Raw genomic sequence first — 20709 nt, 5'->3', positions numbered from 1 at the left:
AGAAATTTCAATTACCTCAATGTCCAGGAGCACAGGGCCTCTTGACAGATGGTCCTCGATCCCACCCGCTCTGTTTGTTGCAGTATCACATGGCGGTGTTGTTGTCCGTGAACACCTGCACTAGTCATACTTTGATGGAGGGTAGGGACGCTTTCAAATCCAGCCCGGAGAACCAGTAGGTGATGTGGAGTCCGGATTTCATCAAAGACCTGAGGCCTCTGATCTCTACCTCTCCCAGATGGCCACCCCATTGCAAGAATGACGCATCTGTCACCACTGTCAAATCTGGTTGAGGAAGGGAGAGGGGTCTGCTGCTGACCGGTTATATGACAGAACCCCGCGGGCATTTACCCCACATGCCATTTCCAACACAGTCACTACCCCAACTGCGATGTTAGCACGTGTTACTTTACCACGCAAGTCGTTACAATGACTTGCTTTAGAGGTGCTGGAATTTGGAATAGTTTAAATTACTTTTCCTTCTCCAGTATACACAACAGTAGTGAAGGTGTTAGACCTAGAAATCTAACACCAGTAAAAAAATGCGCCTCCTAAAGTAAGTTGTTGTAACGATTTTTGTTGTAAAGTAACACATGGTAATGTTGCAGTCAGGGTAGTGACTAAGTTGTAAAGACAGGTCATTTTTGTGACTGTGGGATAAAGGATGTTTCCCCTGCTGACCCAATTGCCATTTGTTAACCACCACTGTTGGTCTGTTGCAGCTCCCTCTGAGATGTGGACCATGTCAGAGAGATTCCCCTGATTCTGCACCCACTGTAACTTCAGGTTCTACTGCAGAGCCCACATATACCAGCGGGCACGCGTCACAAGAAGGATGCGGAAGGTCATGAGCCCAGCGGCCTCAGAGTCAGTCTCATCAAAACCCAGGGTTTTTTTTTATTTTTATTTTTTTATTTATTATTGCACAAACTCAAATCACACAGCTTCAGGCCTACAACCTCACGGGCCGGCTGCAACATATGCATACCAGACAGGGCTTAGACTCTGTGCTACACAGCCCGTCAGCCGACAACCCAGGGGTCCTGTGGCGTGGTCCAAGTGGCAGTTAGTCAATATCAAGAAGTATTCCCCAGTCGTGTTGGATGTATTCCTCGTGTGCATTTTCTAGCTTTTTCACCCTCCGTACTTCCCACAATTCTCTTGCGCCATATCTTACCAGTCGAGCAGCTAGGCCTGTAAAAACTTGTCCAAGCAAACTTACTTCAGTTTTTTGTGCAATCAACATCCCAACTCCCCCCACATCCCCCTCCCTCAAGCAGTCAACCTGTGCTTCGCCTCTGAGTCCGAAGTTGTGTCAACCTGGCTGGTCACTTTGCCATTTCCACTACTCGTGTACCCCTCAGCAGTGAACGCGTCCCTCCTGCGGTCAGCTTGCCCACCTGTCTGTGTCCATGTGAGTGTCTCAACCTGGCTGTGCGTGCAATATGTTCCCGGTGTTGTCACCCCATTTCCCTACACTGCACTCGGCCTGCTCTCCTTTACCCCCCTCTCCAATAGAGATACTCTCACTGCTGCACTCGCACAGTCAGTTTTTCGCGTCAGCATGTTATAGAGTCGTGGGTCCATTCTCCTCCTGTCCCAGAGACTCATTGTCTGAGTTGCTAGGGTGCTCACGCTGCTGCTCCTGTAGATAAGATTGGTATAGAGCGCAGAAATTCTTTGGGTGGCTTTTAGGGGGTAGCAATTCGTTGTACGTTTCTGCCTGTGTACTACAGTACAGCATATCCCGCGCCCATCTAGCCTTGGTTGGTAATGGGCCTCTCATCCAACATTGGGCTACTATTCTCCCGGCCATTAACAATCCCATGTCCGTGAGCCTACGGAGCGCGACTGGGAGCCCCCTCGATTTCCCAATGAGTGCCATACCTGGATCCGGGGCCATGTCCATCTCCAGAATTTTGCTCATTTCCGCAAAGACTTCACACCAGAATGCCTGTATGCCTGGGCAATTCCAAGCTAAGTGCATGAAGTCAGCAACAGCCACATGGCAGCGTTCACAGTTCGCCGCCGGCCGCAGGCCGTACCTGTGAAGCCTCTCCGGTTCGTAGTACACCCTTTGTAGAAACTTGTAATGGATTAGCCGATGCTTTCCGTTGAGGGAGATTCGCTTTGTGTTCTCACAGCAATACCGCCATGTCACGTCATCTATCGTGGCATTTAGGTCTCGCTGCCATGCTAGTCTAGCTTTCATGAGTTGGTGTTCACCGAGCGACCTGGCCACTTTGTAGAGGTTCGTGAGGAGCTTCTTAGGCTCCTTATGTTTAATTACATATGTCAATTCAGGGATGTCCGGGGGCTCCGCCATGTCCGGGCCCAGTATCTCCATGAGAGCACTCCGAGTCCTGTGAAAGTGAAAGCATCGAAGAAGTGGGGGTTCACTACCATCCCCTCGGACCTGTTCCCAGGTTTTGACTACGCCTTCCTGGAATAGGTCGCATGCTTTGCTGAGCCCAAGCTTCGCCAGTTCGCTTGTGACCGCCCTTTCAGCCATGGGTGGTAGCCAAAGCATCCATTCTAGCGGCATCTCCGGTGAATATAGTGAAGCCCCGACCTGTCGAAGCAGGAGAGAGTGCCAAGCGTGGTTGGTAGATGTGATGGAGTCTAAAATTCCTGTTCGACGATCTTGCGGCTTGCAAATCGTTGTCGGGAGTGGCAACGGATGCGTAAATAGTCGCTCCATGCGGACATGTGGGATCAGCCTGTCTCCATGTATCCAGGTATGGAGGTGCGATGCCGGGGCCGCCCTATAGTACAGTTCAAGGTCCGGAGCTGCTAAACCCCCCATACTATAAGGCAGAGTGAGTGTCGTCCATTTGACTCTTGGCTGTTTCCCTGCCCACGCCAGGTTTATCATAAGGCTAGTCAGGCGATGGAAGAAGGCTCTAGTGAGCACGATTGGTAGAGCGTTGAAAAGGAACAAAAACCTCGGTAGCACTACCATCTTCATAATGGCTATGCGGCCCATGAGTGTAAGTGGCAGTTTGCTCCAGACCTCTATGTCGTTTTCCAGTTTGCTGACTGCTCTGCCGTAGTTCTGGTTAATGAGCAGGTCCGGATTCACATGAATTTGTATCCCCAAGTACCTGATCGGGTCTTCAGTCCACTGTAGAGGAAACTCAGTCTCTACCTGCGTTGTCACCGGGGTCAAGGGCAGTACCATCGATTTTGCCCAGTTGACTTTAAGACCGTATAGCGCACCAAATCGTACCACCTCTCTCAGAAGTGGGGGGAGTGTAGTAGCTGGGTCGTGCGCATACAACAGCGTATCATCCGCATACATTGATACCACTATTTTGTACGTCGGGAAACGTATACCCTCGTGGCTGTGATATTCTCTCAGCGCACAGGCCAGTGGCTCCGCGGCTAGTGCGTATAGCAGGGGGGATAGGGGGCATGTTATGTTATGTTATGTTACATACATTTGTATTGCGCACAGCTGCCCCAGCTAAGGGGCGTCCTGGCGCATCCTTGTCGGGTGCCCCTGCCTATGTAAAGAGGTGTCGAGATTGCGTTGCCCATTCGCACTCTAGCCGAGGGACCCTCGTAGAGAGCGCCCACCATTTGTAGGAAGGGCTCACCCAGTCCCATACGTCGCAGCACCTGAAGGATGAACGGCCATTCCACCGAGTCGAACGCCTTCTCCATATCTAGGAAGAGCGCCACAGCCGGTACATCCTGCTTTACATGTTGGATGGTTCCTAACACCGTTCTGATGTTGTATGTCAGGTTTCTGGTTGGTATGATCCCCGCTTGTTCTGGGGCCACTAAATCAGGGGCCAGCAGCGCCAGTCTAGTAGCCAGGACTTTGGCATATAGCTTAGCGTCAACGTTTAGCAGTGACAGTGGTCGGTATGAACCGCAGTCGTCGTGTGTTTTACCCGGCTTTAGAATGGTAACAATCATGGCTTCTCTCATAGAACTAGGCATGCTGCCCTGGACACAGATGTCCTCCAGAAGTGTATGTATATGCAGCAGTAGCTGTTCTTGAAAAGTTTTATAGAAGTCAACTGTCAGTCCGTATATACCCGGCGCACTGCCGAACGCATTGAGGCTAGGGCATCTCTGATTTCATCAAGCTGTATGGGGCACATGAGGAATTCCCTCAGGGAGTTTGGAAGGAATGGGAGCTTTATGTGTTCCAGGTAGTCCAATATTTCAGCCGACATGTCCCCACTTTTGGAAGAGTACAGCTCCGAATAGTAGTCTCTAAAGACAGAGGCAATATCTGCCTCGTCCATAACTCTTTCACCGTCTGCCTTTCTCAGCTCTGAGACCAGCGGCTTCCCCCTTCTGCCCTTGAGGATGTTAGCTAACGCCGAGCCAGGCCTCTCCCCCTCACCGTATGTACGGGCCGTTGCATATTTGCCCAGGTGCTGAACCTCTCTGCCTGCCACTTCATGGAATTCCACCAGGAGGCGCTTGATCTCCTCCTCAGTGGCGTCGACCGATCTGGTACGTCTCTGCTCCTCAAGACTGTAGTTGATGTTCCAGCTCTGCCAGCTACTCCTCGTCGCCTTCAGAACACTGGAGTGTTTAGACATCGCAATGCCCCGTATGTAGACTTTAAAAGCCTCCCATACAGTCTGGAAGTCCTCCACTGACCCTACATTCTTTTCAAAGAATACTTCAATCGACTCCGCTAATTCCCCGCGGAAGATCGGGTCTAGAAGCGGGTACGGTGGGAAGCGCCATGTGAAAGGAGTGATCCTTTTAGCCGGGGTCTCAATGACTATTAGTATGGGGGAATGATCAGACAGTGTGCGTGGGAGTACTTTGCATTTCCTAAGAGTTCGATTGATCCCCGCAGTAGCAAACCAGTAGTCGATTCTAGTATGTATCTCATGATAAGCAGAGTAGTGTGTGAAACCGTCACGTCCAGCATTCCTACTCCTCCACACATCCTCCATATCTAACACTATTAGCTTTGCAGTGAGCGACTGTGCGGCCGCTGAGGGCCTTCGAGGAGAACCTGAGGATATGTCCTTATCCGGGTTAAGCGTTAAATTGAAGTCCCCTCCCCATAGTATGTGCGGATGATCGTGTCCACCAATCTCACTAGCCAGTGTGTCGTAGATTTCAGGGGAGTCATAGTTGGGGCCGTATGTATTGACAACTAGCAGGTCCAAGCCCATACCCATGGGTTTACCCATGTAATAACTCCCCTTGCATGAGTGGTGAACCCAGCTACTTCTACATGTCCTTCTAGGCCTCTATTGTGTAGCATCCTACTCGTGAGTGGTAAGTGCGTTTCCTGCAAAAGTGCTATGTCGATGCTATGACGTTTGAGGTAGCTTAAAACCTTTCTGAGCTTCCTGTAGTCGTTCAACCCCCTGCATTCCAGGTAAGGGTGCTGAGCAAGGTGGGCTGTGTATTTGACTGTATACTTGTTACTTCAGCCATAAGGGCGTGTCATGTAGTGTGGGAGTGCAACACAGTGTACAAGGGTTAGCAGTGACAACGTGGCACATCCGCGAGTCAGGTGCGGGTTGAACATATGGGAGAGTATAGCAAGCACTTTTAGACCTTTGAGGGAAGATATACCGTGAATCAACAATCAAACCATAACATTCCCCTTTGCCATTGACTCCCCCCCCTCCACCCACAGAAGACCAGCCCCAACAACACGGCCTAGCATGAGAAAAACGTCCCCCCTCCTCCCCACCCCCGACCCAGGTAATCCCTATTGGGACTTATCTGTGCGAACAGCGCGAGGGCAGAGGTCGCCAATATCAGTACAGGTAGCAATTGCATACTACATCTTAGCATTGAGAGCCTCTTAGCTCCATCATCCCATTAGTGTCTTTGCGCTCAAGCCCCCGACCCCGAGCTATTGCCCGCCACCCAGGAAATCCCCAACAACAGCAATGCAGTACCTCCCTCCCCCCCACCCCCCCCCCCGCCCCAGTGTCAATACGTTTTGGCCGCACACGACCAAAGGCTGCAAGCCGACCCATTGTCCAAACATTTCAGAGTGCATTCGCATTAAGACAACAAAGAATTAACTTGGAGTGATCTCACCAGGACTCAGCGGCATAGCGGCCCTCATATTCCTGTAGGGGGCAGGCACCATCCGGACCTCAGCCCGCCAGGAGGCGAATCCGACACTGTTGTGTTCTCCCTCGAATGTTCGCTCCCGGCTGATGACAGAAGACCGCCGAGTAATAGCACGTTTCAAAGTCCCTATTCCTGGTCTTCCAGCCCGCTGGCTGGTTCTTGTTCTCCATCCTGGCTTCTAGGACTGTTCCTCCGTTCTTTAGACCATGTTTTCAGTGCCTTCTGCAGTTCCTTTGGATCGGTGAAAAAATGAGAATGCCCCTGTCGGTTGATGCGCAGCTTTGCCGGATACAGCATAGCATAGTCCAACCCTAGGTCTCGGATCTGCTGTTTAGATGGGGCAAAATGACGGCGCTCCTCCTGTTCCCGTGCCGTGAAGTCCAGGTATAACGAGATTGACGATCCCTCGTATTGCAGTTTCCCCTGTTCTCTGGCTAGCCGAAGGGCAGTGTCCCTGTAATTCAGGAGCTTTGCAATAATTGGTCTCGGGGGGGGGGGGGCACCCAGACGCTGTCACGGGCCTAGCGTGCGATGCGCCCTTTCCACTATAAACATAGTCGAGAAAACACCGTCTCCTAGCAGCGAGGTGAGTAATTTCTCTACGAACAGCTCCATTTTTCCCACTTGCGTTGTTTCCGATACGCCCAAAATGCGTATATTAGAGCGCTGAGAGCGGGCCTCCAAATCCTCTGATTTATCTTGAATGACCTGGAGAAGCTTCCCCATCTGTTTGCGATCTTTATCTAGGTCCATTTGGGCCTCTTCCACTTCAGTCAGGCGCCTCTCAGACATGTCTAGTCTCTCTGCATGCTTGTCCACTCTCTCAGACATCCGGTCCATACAATAAGTGAGGGCGTCAATTTTCGTACCTATCGCCGCCATGCTGTCCTGAAGGCCCTTCTCCATGGTGACTAGGATCCCCTTAATGTCCGCATAGAACGAGTTCTCCAGACCTCTGCTCTGCTGTGAAGGCGAGGATTCCTGTATTTCCGGGGGCCTCGTTTTGCGCTGCTCGAATGCAAGTTTGGACTGCGTTTTATCTCCTTTGCCCATATTGACCTTTTCAGCGACTGCAGTACGTATTTTCGTAGTGAGCGTATTAGTCGCCACGTCCAGCCCTGGTCCTGCACAGCCGGACTTCTGTTCACACTCTGCTCCCTCTTCAACCGGGATCCCCCCCTGCCCAGTTCTCCGAGTCGCTCATGCTCCTCAAGAGTCCACAGCCAGCGTCCACTGTCTGCTGCCACCCTGGGCTCACTATCCAGGGTACCGGAGCAATCCCTCCAGGCCGCAGGCCTAGTCGGTGGGTGGGGGGGGTGTGGGGGGGTGATGGGGCGGATCAGATCCCCGCCAATGCCGTATATTGTGCGCAGCTCCTGCGCAGGCCCCAGAGCCGGATCACAGGGGACAGAAGGGACACCCGCACCTCCACGTCTCTCGATCTGTGCAGCTGCCCGTCCACCAAGAGGGGCCCCACGCCGCGTCCCCGCTCGGAGCTCTTCAGTGGCCCTCGGGCCGGCAGATAGCATCCACAGTCACTCTCCCCAGTGATTCCCGGGCTCACTCGATCTCACCAAGTGTGTGCCGCAGATGAGCTCGAGGCCCTCTCGCAGATGCGGCGCAGCTTCACCAATTGTCTGGTTCGGGTTCCGGATGCCTAGCGCACTCAGCTGCACCCTCCTCCACGTGCATGTATGGCGCCAGTTCGCCCCTGCCGCACCAGGCCCCGTTCGTTAGTCCGGCGCTAGGCAATGCCCTCTCGCACCTTAATGTCCGATGCTTATTCTGTGGGGTTCAGGCATCAGTTATCTGCAAGCTCTCTGAGGCCGCCGCCTCGTCCCTCCAGTCTACCAGTATCCTCAGAGAATCTCCTCCTTAGGGAAAGGTGTAATGGCGCCACGCCGTGTATGGTCACTTTCCCCTGCAGGTTGTTGTAACGAAGCGGGGAGCAGGCAGGCGTCGACAGTCCCCAACGCTCTCGTGCGTGGGGGGTGGGTGAGGTTAACGGCACCTACTACGATCTGCGTCTCTCTTGCGGTCCAGTCCCGGTGTCCGAACTCACCACGGTATGGATCGTCCAGCCGGCCGCACGTCGTGCGACGTCCTCCGGGGCGGGAACTAGGCGAGAGCCCGGATTTGCGGCCTAGTCCGCCGTAGCCCCGTTAGCGTTCGATCTTCACCCCGGCGGCTCGGATATGTTCCGCGGCTTCGCTCCAGCTGCCAGGGTTCCCCGGGGGGCAGGCAACAGCGTTGCAGCCCTCAGTACATGGCTAGATCAGGATAATTGCAGGATTATTTGGAGTGACGGCGCGGAGCTCTCACTTTAGGCGTCCGCCATCGTTGCTGGCAAGCTCCGCCCCCCAAAACCCAGGGTTGAGGATGAAACATCAGTATCATAGCCTAAATGTTCTGGACTCGTCATTTGGGAGGATAAGCCCAAAACTGCACCGTGTCCAGAACAGCTCAGATGAAAGGGGGCATCTGAGAAGGAGTCAGGTGTTACTTTGGAACGTTGATAGGGAACGCAAGTGAGTGCAGGAGGTCTGCCGTAGCCTGGAAATGACTAACTGGTGCAAGACTGCCTTCAATCTCTGCAGATGATCTGTAGCCACTGGCATCACCTTGGTAAAGACCTTAGGGGCACTGGTAAGATCAAAAGGGAGCATGGCAAACTGAAAATGCTTGTGGTCCACTATGAACCACAGGTGACGCATGTGGGAAGACATGTGACGGGATTGTGGAAAAATGCATTCTGCAAGTCCAATGTTGCTATCGCTTCTCCCAGGTTTAGGGCAGACAGGACTTTAGGGAGCATGAACATTGTGGATTTCTACTTCTTGAGGAAGAAATTGAGAGGACGCAGATCTAGGATAGGACAATTTTCAATATTTTACCTTGTATGTCTGATTCAAAAATACTTTTAAATGAATGTTAGTGGTAAAACATGGCTGGATTACCTATTCGCAAAGGAATACCTGGCATATATAAGTAACTAGTTACCTGTAAAAAATGTTTTAGAAGCTTGATCTATGCTCACCATTATTCTGTCAACTAAGTATCTTTAAGCACAAACCTTTTACTTCGGGCATCGACTATAAGTCCATCATGCCTCAAAATGTGCATTACATTTTAAGTTCATAGGCATTAAACACACAATGGCAATGCCAACAGATCTGGTGTATTAATAAAAGTGCCTTTCGTATAATTGATACATTCAGGCACTCAATAAGACATCATACATGTACTCTGTCACTCATCTTTGCACTTGTGCATCAATTCATCGATCCATCCACTGACTCATTCTTGCATTAATTCCCTGACACAACCATAAGAAAATATACAGAAAGTCAATAACATATGCAAAATAAATCAAATGACTACAAGTCAAAAAAAGAAAATATGCTGCCATGTAAACAAGGCAGGCATATGATTTCATGACAATAACTTTTATATACAAGATCATACTAGTTCTGTGGCAGCACATATTAACCCCAGTTGGGGTTACCGTTTGTAATCATTGTCATGCCAGGCAACATGGGATAAGACGTCCCTCCAGCATGGGGTAAACTCTAAAAGACATTAGTAAATAAAACTTTAAGAACTTATAAGCTATGACTAAAAAGAAAGCCCTGCCTGCCCAGTAAGTAGATACAAGCTGCCAGCCACAAATGCAGATGTATTCATATTAAGACAGTTTCATAGGAACTTCAGAGAAGAACTTGGCAGCTCGGCATAGGTCAGACATGACCTGCGAATTCAGACAATTCTTGAATGAGTGCTTGCAGAGCCTAATGTTCATCTTAAGGAAAAGCTGCTCTAGTAAGACTTGCCTCTCACTACTCATTCCTGGGCAGCAACAAGCAATATGTAGGATGGATTCTAGCTTGTAATCACATAACCTGCACCCATACCTCTGAAATTGGCAGTAGTGACAGAATTGCCCACGTTTTTTTTATTGGAAGCAGTATCAACGCATGCAGAGGATGGGTAGTCGAATTGATTTGTGCATTGGCGCTAAAAAATACCGCTGGGCAGACAAGGTGCATAATAGTCCATTTTGTCCCGGGTACTTTCTATTTAGCCAAATCTAAAGTGTCTGCAGATCTAGTGAGCACCATAACTTGATTTTCACACAGATTTGAGAGCTGCATACAGGAGGCTGCTTTCCCAGGTTGATTGTGCTTCCATGCCTTTAACTGAATTAGTTAAGCACATGGCCAAAAAAATAGATTTACACACTATATCTTGCTGAACAAGGCTGAATTCCAGTCAAATTTGCGACCTGGCACAACTCCTGGGTAGAAGGAAAAACATTTTTTAAGTGCTGCACTGCATAAGATGTAATGTAATGACCTGGAAAGCATTGAGGTCTGGAGTTTGTGGAGTAGAGATTTGTTAATTCCGGCATAAAGGGTGTTCATGTAGTCCAGTCTGCTTCTTATGAGTGCGTGGGTGACGGTCTTCCTGGCTTCGGGGGGGATCCACTTAAAGGTCTTGCGGAGTATGTGGAGGGTGTTGAAGCACGTGGAAGATACAGCGTTGATCTGGCGGTTCATGGTGAGGGAGGAGTTGAGTATGATGCAGTGGTTGCAGGCGTGGTCCGTCAGTTTGGAGGTTACCGAGTGCACATGGCCCCAAGGTGTTGTCCCACGCATAGGGGGTGGATACAAGGATGAGGACTTCTGTCTTCTCCGAGTTGAGCTTCAGGCAGCTACTGCTCATCCACAATGCAATGTCCTTCATTCCTTCCTGGAAGCTGCATCTGGTGATGTCAGGTTCCTTGGTGAGGGAGAGGATGAGCTGGGTGTCATCGGCGTATGATACTATGCTGAGTCCGTATTTTCTGAAGATGGCTGCGAGTGGGGCCATGTAGATGTTGAAAAGCGTGGGGCTAAGTGAGGAGCCTTGGGGTACTCCTCATCTGATCTCCATGGGTTCGGAGAGGAAGGGCTGGAGTCTGGTTCTTTGAGTTCTGCCAGCGAAGAAGGAGCAGATCCAGTCTAGGGCAGTTCCCTGTATGCCAGCGTCGTGGAGTCTGGCAGCTAGTGTGTGGTGGGAGACAGTGCGGAAGGTGGGTGAGTGGTCCAGCAGGATGAGTGCTGCTGTGTGGCCTTGGTCGAGGAGAGTGCGGATATCATCTATGGTGGCTAGGAGGCCGCCCTCGGTGCTGTGGTTCCTGCGGAATCCAGATTGAGAAGTGTTGAGGATCGAGTAGTATTCTATGAAGTTTGTGTGCTGGTTGTTGACGTTCTTCTCTGTGACTTTGGCGGTGAAGGTGAGGAGAGAGATGGGTCTGTAGTTCCTGAGGTCCGTCGGGTCTGCGGAGGGCTTCTTGAGGAGGCGTTTTACTTCTGCACATTTCCAGTCATCTGGGAAGGTGCCTGTTTCAAGGGAGCAGTTGATTGTACATCGTAGTTCAGGTGCTATGGCGGTGGCGACTCCGGGGAAGATGTGCATCGGGCAGGGGTCGGTGGGGGCTCCTGAGTAGCTGCTCCTCATGGTCTTTCCGGTGTCTTCTGTGGTGACTGGGGTCCAGGCGGTGATGGTCGGGTGGGTGGCGTTGCTGGTGGCTAGTGTAGTGTCTGTGTCTTGCGTCTGTTCGTCAAAGTTGTCGTAGAGAGTCTTGATCTTGTGATGGAAGAAGGAGCTGAGTTTGTTTCAGAGATCCTGGGAGGGAGGAATGTCGAGGTTTCACTGGGGGGGTTTGGTGAAATCTTGGATGATGCTGAAGAGTTTCTTAGAGTTGCAGGAGTTGGAGAGGATTCTGTCGTGGATGAAGTTCCTCTTCGTGGACCTGATGAGTTGGTGGTGTTCTGTCATGGTGGTCTTGTAGGTACTTCTGTGGTTTTGCTGTTCTTCCATGCTTTCTCATGTCGTCAGAACGTGCACTTGGATTCTCGGAGGTCAGTGGTGAACCAGGAGGCTTTCGAGGTGCATTGTCTGTCGGAGTTCTGGAGGGGGGAGGGGTGTGTTTGCAAAGTTGGTGAGCCATCTATGGAGTTCGTTGGCTGTATAGTTGGCATTGGTCGTGGTAAGAGGAGGAGTGAGGGTGAGGACGGAGTTGACGTTTTCTTCGGTGATCTTGCTCCAGTTTCTGCCTGGGAGCATGGTGTAGGCTTGTTTATGGTGGGTTTCGAGAAGGAGAACTGGATGCAGTGATGGTCCGTCCAGAGGGGTTGTGTGGTGTGGCTGAAGCGGATGTTGTTTCCACTTGCGGAGATGGGGTCGAGGGCATGTCCTGCCTTGTGGGTGGGAGTAGTGATGAGCTACTTCAGTCCAATGTTGTCAAGGTTGTTTACGAGTGTGGTGGAGTTAGGGTCGCTGAGGTTGTTGAGGTGGAAATTCAAGCAGTGCGTAGTCCATGGAGGCGAAGTCAAGGGGCGCGATGTTGTCTGCGATAGGGGTGGCGAACGTGCACGGGTCCAGGAGGTCTGTAGGCGAGAATTCCACGTAGAGTTGTTCTGGGGTTCATCTTATTCTGGAAGTGAAAGTGTTCCATGGGGGGCGAGGCTTCAATCAAGCTTGTCGTTGTGAGTCACAGGGAGTTTTTGTGTACGATGGCGAGTCCACCTCTAGGGTGGCTGAGGCGATCTTTCCTTTGGATCTTGTACCCGTCGGTGATGGCGGTTGCAATTTCGGGTGCGGAGCTGGCGTTGGTCTAGGTCTCTGTGAGGAAAGCAATGTCAGGCGAGAGGGTGTCAGGGAGGTCCTAGATTTCTACTGCATATCTGTGTAGTCAGTGTACATTGAGGAGGATGTAGCTCAGGGGTTTGGGCTTGCTGCCGTCTGGCCAGCAAGCCCAAACCTGGCCAGGTTGTACTGGCCAGACCTGGCCTTGGGTTGTGTTCGGCATCTATAGCTGGCAGTTGTTGTTTCTTCCATGGTTGAGTGTGTGGAGGGTTGCTGAGTTGTAGCGGTGGGGGTCGGAGGACCAGGATTCCTGGCGCTGGTCGCAGTCAGGATGCGGACGGGTGCAGTGGGCTTACCTTTGGCATGCCAGCAGGGTACCAATGGCATGTCCGCCATTAGGTAGGTGTCGGGGAGGGATAGCAGCTGGAAGGCGGGAACAGGCAGGGGGAGCGGCCGCAGGGGCAGCAGCAGTGGGAAAGGGAGCAAAGCAGCAGCAGTGAAAAAACACGGGCAAATAAGGCAAAAAAACGAGACAAAAGGAAAAGAGGCACAAAAGATAGCAAGGCAACAAGAGACAGAGGCACAAAAATATGAAGGCACAAAAAACAACAAGGGGCAAGAGACAAAGGCACAAAACGGTCAATTAAAACACAGACAGACAAACAGGGCACAGACAGACAAAAGCACAGAAACCAGACAGAAGTCTGGCCGAGCGGACTAGCAGATGAGCAAGGCTCTCCCACTGGACCACCAGGGATGAGAAGCAGGCAGGAGCCTGCGAGTCGGGTAGGGCCTCAAATACCTTACCTGAAGGCAGAAAGGTGCAGGGGACAGCGGCAAAATGACATAGCTGCACGAGGGGAGAGCAGTTTCCCTGATCAAGAGGTCAGAGATCTTGCTCCTTGCCTACCGTTAGTTTCTCTTCATATTTTGTACACCATATTATTCTCCTTAGTTTATTAGCTGCTGAACCTTGGCCAGAGAGAGGTAGATCATTGGCTCTTGAGGGAACAAGATTCAGGCTGATTGTTGTTGGGGAATGGTCATGTTCAAAGCGTCTTATATGGCAGAGAAGTCCAGAAAATGGTTAAAGAGAAACTGGGATACATAGGTGTAGTCCAGAATTGACTTAAAAAAGAGAGTTTTCCCTGTTTAACCCAGAAAGGACCGGGACATATAACAACCAAAAAAGAAAAATCCTTTCTGTGTATTCAAGTTTTAAATAAACAATAACATTTGTTGTAGTCAATTATATCAACAGCCCACCAAACATTGTATTTAAGTCAAAACATAACATTTGATGTATCTAAATGTTGTTTTATTTCTTTCTTTTAAAAAACAGTTTCTTTCACATACATAGTATACACAGTTTATTTAAAACAAGACATATAAACTTTTTCATAGAATCATTTTACATGTGTCCACTCAATTTATCATAACACCTTCCTCAGGACTATTTTAAAACATCTTCTTTCTAGAAGTAGATATAACATTTGTTAGTTTTGCAATGTAAGGTGATAGTTTTGACTATTAAGCTGTTGGGGCGAAAGATTTTAACTGTATCTTACGTGTAAAGCAATTTTTATTTTGCAGTACCCGAATCGATCCAGGAGTGGTTATAAGATTAATGACTCCTCCTCCCTGCTTTATCGTCAGAGACTCTGTGTATAAAGTGACATTGGTTTAGAGTTCAATAGACAAAAATAATGTTAACTCTTTCATAGATAGGACTTTTTTAACATTGCCGCTTACTTCTCGTTTGGGCAAAAGCAGTCCGTGGCAATTGCTGCACTTTTATAAACTTCTGATTCTGTTTCTTCCGTGTTTTAGTCTGGCCAAGCGTGGTCCTAGATTCTTCACGGATTCAAGAATAGGACCCTCCTCTTTTTTAATTGAGGCAGTCAGCAGCGTCTGAGTGAATAGTATACATATATCGTTACTTTATTAGATATATATACATAATTTCGTGATGGTTTTTATCGATATTACATGTCACGCTAATGCTTGTAATTCTCAAAATGGAAATGGGCCATTACATTCCCTATTGTTTCCCGATATTACATATAGTGTGAATTACATATCAGGGTTGGGTAAACTACCCTACTAGTTTTAAGTGGAGCTTGCCTTGTTATAATAAAGTTTGTGGATCGGCAACGAGTATTCAAGTCCCTGTGTTTAAAGGCGAAAGATATTAAAAGCCTGAATGTGAGGTTATTTATTTGGGAGGCAAGTTACCCTACAGTTGAGGAAAAGAGTTGATAGATAAACCCCCCTTAGTTCTTATAGTTAGCGTTCCTCATAACTCTCGTTTCAGCGAGTGCTCCGCCTGTCCGGTCTCCCTGATTGCCCGTATCAGTTCAGATGTTACACTGAGCCATTGCCTTATATTCCCAGCGCGGTTTCAATTTACGGACAATTTAAAACACCTGTGATTAGTTAAGCGGTGTTTAGTCCAATGCGAGCGCCATGATTGTAGTTTTCTAAAGGAAATAGAAGTCCACAATTGAAAGCGGACTTCTTTTTACATAAAGACCTGTGTTCATGAATTCACCAGATAAATTCTTCGGTTCTGCTTAAGCCCTATATCTTTTTAATTATTTTTACGGGCTAATCAAGATAGCAATTACTATTTTAGTTATAAATGAACGTACATGGCGAATTTCGGCAATCATTATTTATTTTCGGTAGTACGGCGAAAAAATGTATTATCCGTCTTTTGTCTTTTATGTTCAGAATTACCTAAAACATGTCCAATCTCATTGGAACAACAGTAATGCGTGTATATACATCAGAAACAACAAATGAATTTTTGCAAACAAGTAAGCTGTTTAGATAAGCTTTTAGAATACATTTTTTAGAATACCAGACGTTATCACTACACCTGAAAATTCGTAACCATAGGTTATGAGTATTAATACATTAGACCCTCCATGGTAATGGTTAAATTCGAAACTGGTTATCCTAGTATAGTCAGAGTCCCAGTTTTTTGTTAAGTTAGGAACAAGTTCCCAGGTTAAGTCATAACGTCCGATTTTCTACTCGTTATTTTTGGTATGATTCATGCGTGTATAGAGAAATCTAAACAATCTCATTACATCCTATACATAGTACATTTCAATGAACAGCTCATTACATCCTATACAGATTACAATTCAATGAACATATGGACAAATTTGATATTTACAAAGAAAGAGGATATTGTTTGATTGGTGATACAGTCATATATCCAACCAAATGACTGGAAATACCTTTCCTCATTTGGCCATAATCTGTATTATTTCCCCATGCAATACATATAATTTCATTAGCATATTTATATTACATTTATTGTTTCCTGAGAACAGATGAATTCCAGCGTGTCTCATTTGGTTATATCCTGGTGGAAATATTCAATAAATAACTTAAGGAAAATGCATTTTGGTCCACAACTTTTAAAAAAAATACATGGGAGTACTTAGTTGGAATAAGTTGTATAAGTATACATTGTTGAGGTTCTACATCTAATCCATGAGCTAATGCACATAAACACATGATTTTTCTATTGTTTCTTTTATTGATTAGGGGAATTTATTTAGTTTATGTATATACAGAAAATTAAGTGCTACCTCACCATTCTTTCCCATTCTTCTCTGCTGTTCAGGCCATCAGTGTATGATCTAAACTTAGACATAAAGAAATGTTCTCTCTGTTTACGTCTCTTATCAGTATCGCCACCTCTCATAGATGTCTTGATCTTTTCCAATATGAACCATTTAAGTTCATCTTCTTTGTGATTTACTGTTGCCCAATGTTCGACTAAAGGGGCGTTCTTCTTGTGATTTTTAAGGGCAGATCTATGTTCTGATAATCGTAGACGCATCTCTCGGCCAGTTTCACCAATATAACCCTTTTGACAAGGGCATATCAATAGGTATATAACATTGGATGTTCTACAGTTGACATGCTCATTCATCCAGTGTGATATACCATTAAGTTCAACTTTGCCCGATTTGATGATAGATTTGCAGTGGGAACATATTCCACACTGCAAATTTCCCCGAATCGGTTTGCCCTGATCAATGCTTAGTTGGCAACTTTTTTTAGGCTCTCTATGAGTTTGGACCAAACAATTGCGAATCGTTTTGTTCCTTCTATATGAAAAGGTTGGTTTAGGTAAAGGTTTCTGTCCTTTTCTATTAAGAATTGACCAATTTTTGTTAATAAGGTTTTTGAGTTTCAGGCTCATACCATTATAGTCTGAAACCATTACAATATTGGTTTCAGGTTGTAGTGTTTTGTTTTTGGGCTCAAACAGTATTTCTCTGTTCTGATACTTTGCACGTTTATAGCTTTCACGTATTAATCTTTTTGGATAGCCCCTTTGGAGCAATTTATTTTTTAGGTTCTCAGCATGATTATCAAAGGTGATCTTATCCATACAATTACGTCGGATTCTAATAAACTGACTAAAGGGGATACAATCCTTTTGACTTTTTGGGTGGTAGCTAGTGTGGTGAAGTAGTGTGTTCCGGTCCGAAGGCTTTTCGTACAGTTCCACACATAGCTTACCCTCCTGTGCCAAGATCTTAATATCCAAGAAGTCAACTGCCACTTGACTCTTGTTGGCTGTAAATTTAAGGTTTAAGTCTCCACAGTTTAGCCAGTCTAAGAAGGCATTAAGGTCATTCTCACTTCCTTCCCAGATAAAAAACACGTCACCTATGAATCTAGACCAGTGTTTAATATTCTCGTAGAAAGGGCTGACCTCATTCGAAATATGTTGCTCGTCAAATATTCCAACATATAGGTAGGCTAGGCTCAGAGCACATGTAGCTCCCATGCTCGTGCCTTTTATCTGACAAAAAAACTCTTTATTAAATAGGAAAATATTATTCATAAGGACAATCTCTATGCAATCAACAATGAAAGTATTTTGTGCATTCAGATCACCTTCTTCATCACAAAAAATGTCTCTCATCATAGTTATTGTGTCTTGCTGGGGTATGTTAGTGTACAAGGACTCAATGTCTAAGCACACTAACCATTGGGTTTCATTGTTAAAATCAGTTCCTTCTACTTTTTAGATCATGTCCATGGTGTCCTTTATATATGAGGGCAACGATTCAACTAAGGGACGGATAAAATGATCAACATATTTACTGAGCAGCTCAGTGATAGAGTCCATTCCAGATACTATGGGCCGCATCGGGGTGTCCCTCATGTCTTTATGGACTTTGGGAAGCTCATAGAGGGCTGGTATCTTTGGGTGATTGTTAACAAGGAATCTAAATTCTTCCTCACAAATAATGGAATCTTCTTTTGCTAGATTAACTATATCTCTTACTTTCTTCTTAAGATTATTCCACTCTCCTATGTTTGATTTCCTATAGTGGGATTTATTGTCTAATAGAGAATACATCCTCAGATTATAGTCTTCAGTGTTAAGGATGACAATACTTCCTCCTTTATCTCCAGGCTTTATTGTTATATCCTCACATTTTGAGGTTTTTGAGTGCCTCCTTCTCACTTTTAGATAGATTATTGTTCGTCCAAATTTTATCTGCTAATAGTTTTTCTAATCCTATGGACACCACCTTTTCAAACGTATCGACCTCCTGGTTAACCATAGTGATGTTAGGGGTCCAGGTGGACGGTGGTTTTAGGCCTGATTTGTTATCTTTTGGAGTGTTATCCCTATTTTCGAAAAATCTTTTTATTCTAATTTTACGAAAGAGGTCACGTACATCCTTTTCTATCGAGTTCCTACAACCTGAAGTGCTTGGGGCAAAGCCTAACCCTTTTTCTAAAATAGCAACCTCTTCTTTTGTTAACACTTTATCTGAGAGGTTTATTATTGGTGCTTTTTGAGTATAATTGTTTATTCCCAGTCCTTGTGACTGCGAGTCCTCATATAGGGTCTCCTCATTGTTCCCTCCTTTTGGCGGAAACCCTGACAGCCCCTCCCCCGCGTCCTGAATCCACAGGTCTGTCTCTTCTGTTGTTGGCCTAAAAAAACCTGGTAGTCATGAAAATCTTCTACACATTCTTCTCTTGATTCATTACGTGTAGTGTTTTCTGGGACTCTCTCAGCTTCGGAATCACTGATGTTATAAGAGGTGTCCGAGAAAGTTACATTTTTCTTAAAGAATTTGTTTCTATTGTATTTATAAGGACGATTATTGTATTCACTAGGTACTGGTTGGTCATAGTAGTCTTTTTGGAGATATGGGTATACCAGTTCAAGCTTAAAGTTAGCTATATCTTTTCTGAGTTTATTGCTTTTTTTATTTATCATATACTCCTGGTAACCCGTAATATCTTCTTTTATTTCCGCTAGTTTTTTTATTGCATCATCCAAAGCTGTAGATTCGTTAAGATCTTTCTCTAACTTCTCTATCTCTTCGCGTTCAATTATTAGGAGTCCCTGTGCCGTATCGATAATTAGTAACATCCAATCGCGACTGCATCGGTTCGCAATTAATGTCCAACTATCTTTAAATTTTTCATCTTTTACAAATAATCCAGGTTCATTGGTGATCTGTAAACCTTTTGGAATAACCCCCTTTTTGCAGTACTGAATAATAAATTCTGCATAGAGTTCAGTTCGAATCAGTTTTTTCTTAAGATTCCACAGTTTGTTCCACCTATCATCATCTCCTTTTGATACGGTTACTGTATTAATACTTTTGGAGGACCCTCCTAGGAGTTTTTTACATTGGTCTTCTGGGAACCCAAAGGTTCGTAATGTATCCATATCGTTATTGATAACCCTCTGGCTACAGGAGCCGAGATATACTTTAAAAAAAGAGAGAGTTTTCCCTGTTTAACCCAGAAAGGACCGGGACATACAACAACCAAAAAAGAAAATTCCTTTCTGTGTATTCAAGTTTTAAATAAACAATAACATTTGTTGTAGTCAATTATATCAACAGCCCACCAAACATTGTATTTAAGTCAAAACATAACATTTGATGTATCTAAATGTTGTTTTATTTCTTTCTTTTAAAAAACAGTTTCTTTCATATACATAGTATACACAGTTTATTTAAAACAAGACATATAAACTTTTTCATAGAATCATTTTACATGTGTCCACTCAATTTATCATAACAAAGTACATAAAAAAAACAAAATAATACAATTAAAAACTTGTCGACGCGTTTCGGTGCTTCGTTGTTTGGAACACCTTCCTCAGGACTATTTTAAAACATCTTCTTTCTAGAAGTAGATATAACATTTGTTAGTTTTGCAATGTAAGGTGATAGTTTTGACTATTAAGCTGTTGGGGCGAAAGATTTTAACTGTTTCTTACGTGTAAAGCAATTTTTATTTTGCAGTACCCGAATCGATCAAGGAGTGGTTATAAGATTAATGACTCCTCCTCCCTGCTTTATCGTCAGAGACTCTGTGTATAAAGTGACATTGGTTTAGAGTTCAATAGACAAAAATAATGTTAACTCTTTCATAGATAGGACTTTTTTAACATTGCCGCTTATTTCTCGTTTGGGCAAAAGCAGTCCGTGGCAATTGCTGCACTTTTATAAACTTCTGATTCTGTTTCTTCCGTGATTTAGTCTGGCCAAGCGTGGTCCTAGATTCTTCACGGATTCAAGAATAGGACCCTCCTCTTTTTTAATTGAGGCGGTCAGCAGCGTCTGAGTGAATAGTATACATATATCGTTACTTTATTAGATATATATACATAATTTTGTGATGGTTTTTATCGATATTACATGTCACGCTAATGCTTGTAATTCTCAAAATGGAAATGGGCCATTACATTCCCTACTGTTTCCCGATATTACATATAGTGTGAATTACATATCAGGGTTGGGTAAACGACCCTACAAGTTTTAAGTGGAGCTTGCCTTGTTATAATAAAGTTTGTGGATCGGCAACGAGTATTCAAGTCCCTGTGTTTAAAGGCGAAAGATTTTAAAAGCCTGAATGTGAGGTTATTTATTTGGGAGGCAAGTTACCCTACAGTTGAGGAAAAGAGTTGATAGATAAACCCCCCTTAGTTCT

The sequence above is a fragment of the Lissotriton vulgaris genome, chromosome 2_2 (assembly GCF_964263255.1).
Source record: "Lissotriton vulgaris chromosome 2_2, aLisVul1.2, whole genome shotgun sequence".
NCBI lineage: Eukaryota > Metazoa > Chordata > Amphibia > Caudata > Salamandridae > Lissotriton > Lissotriton vulgaris.
The sequence above is the reverse complement of the archived record's forward strand: the minus strand, read 5'-3'. Positions refer to the sequence as shown.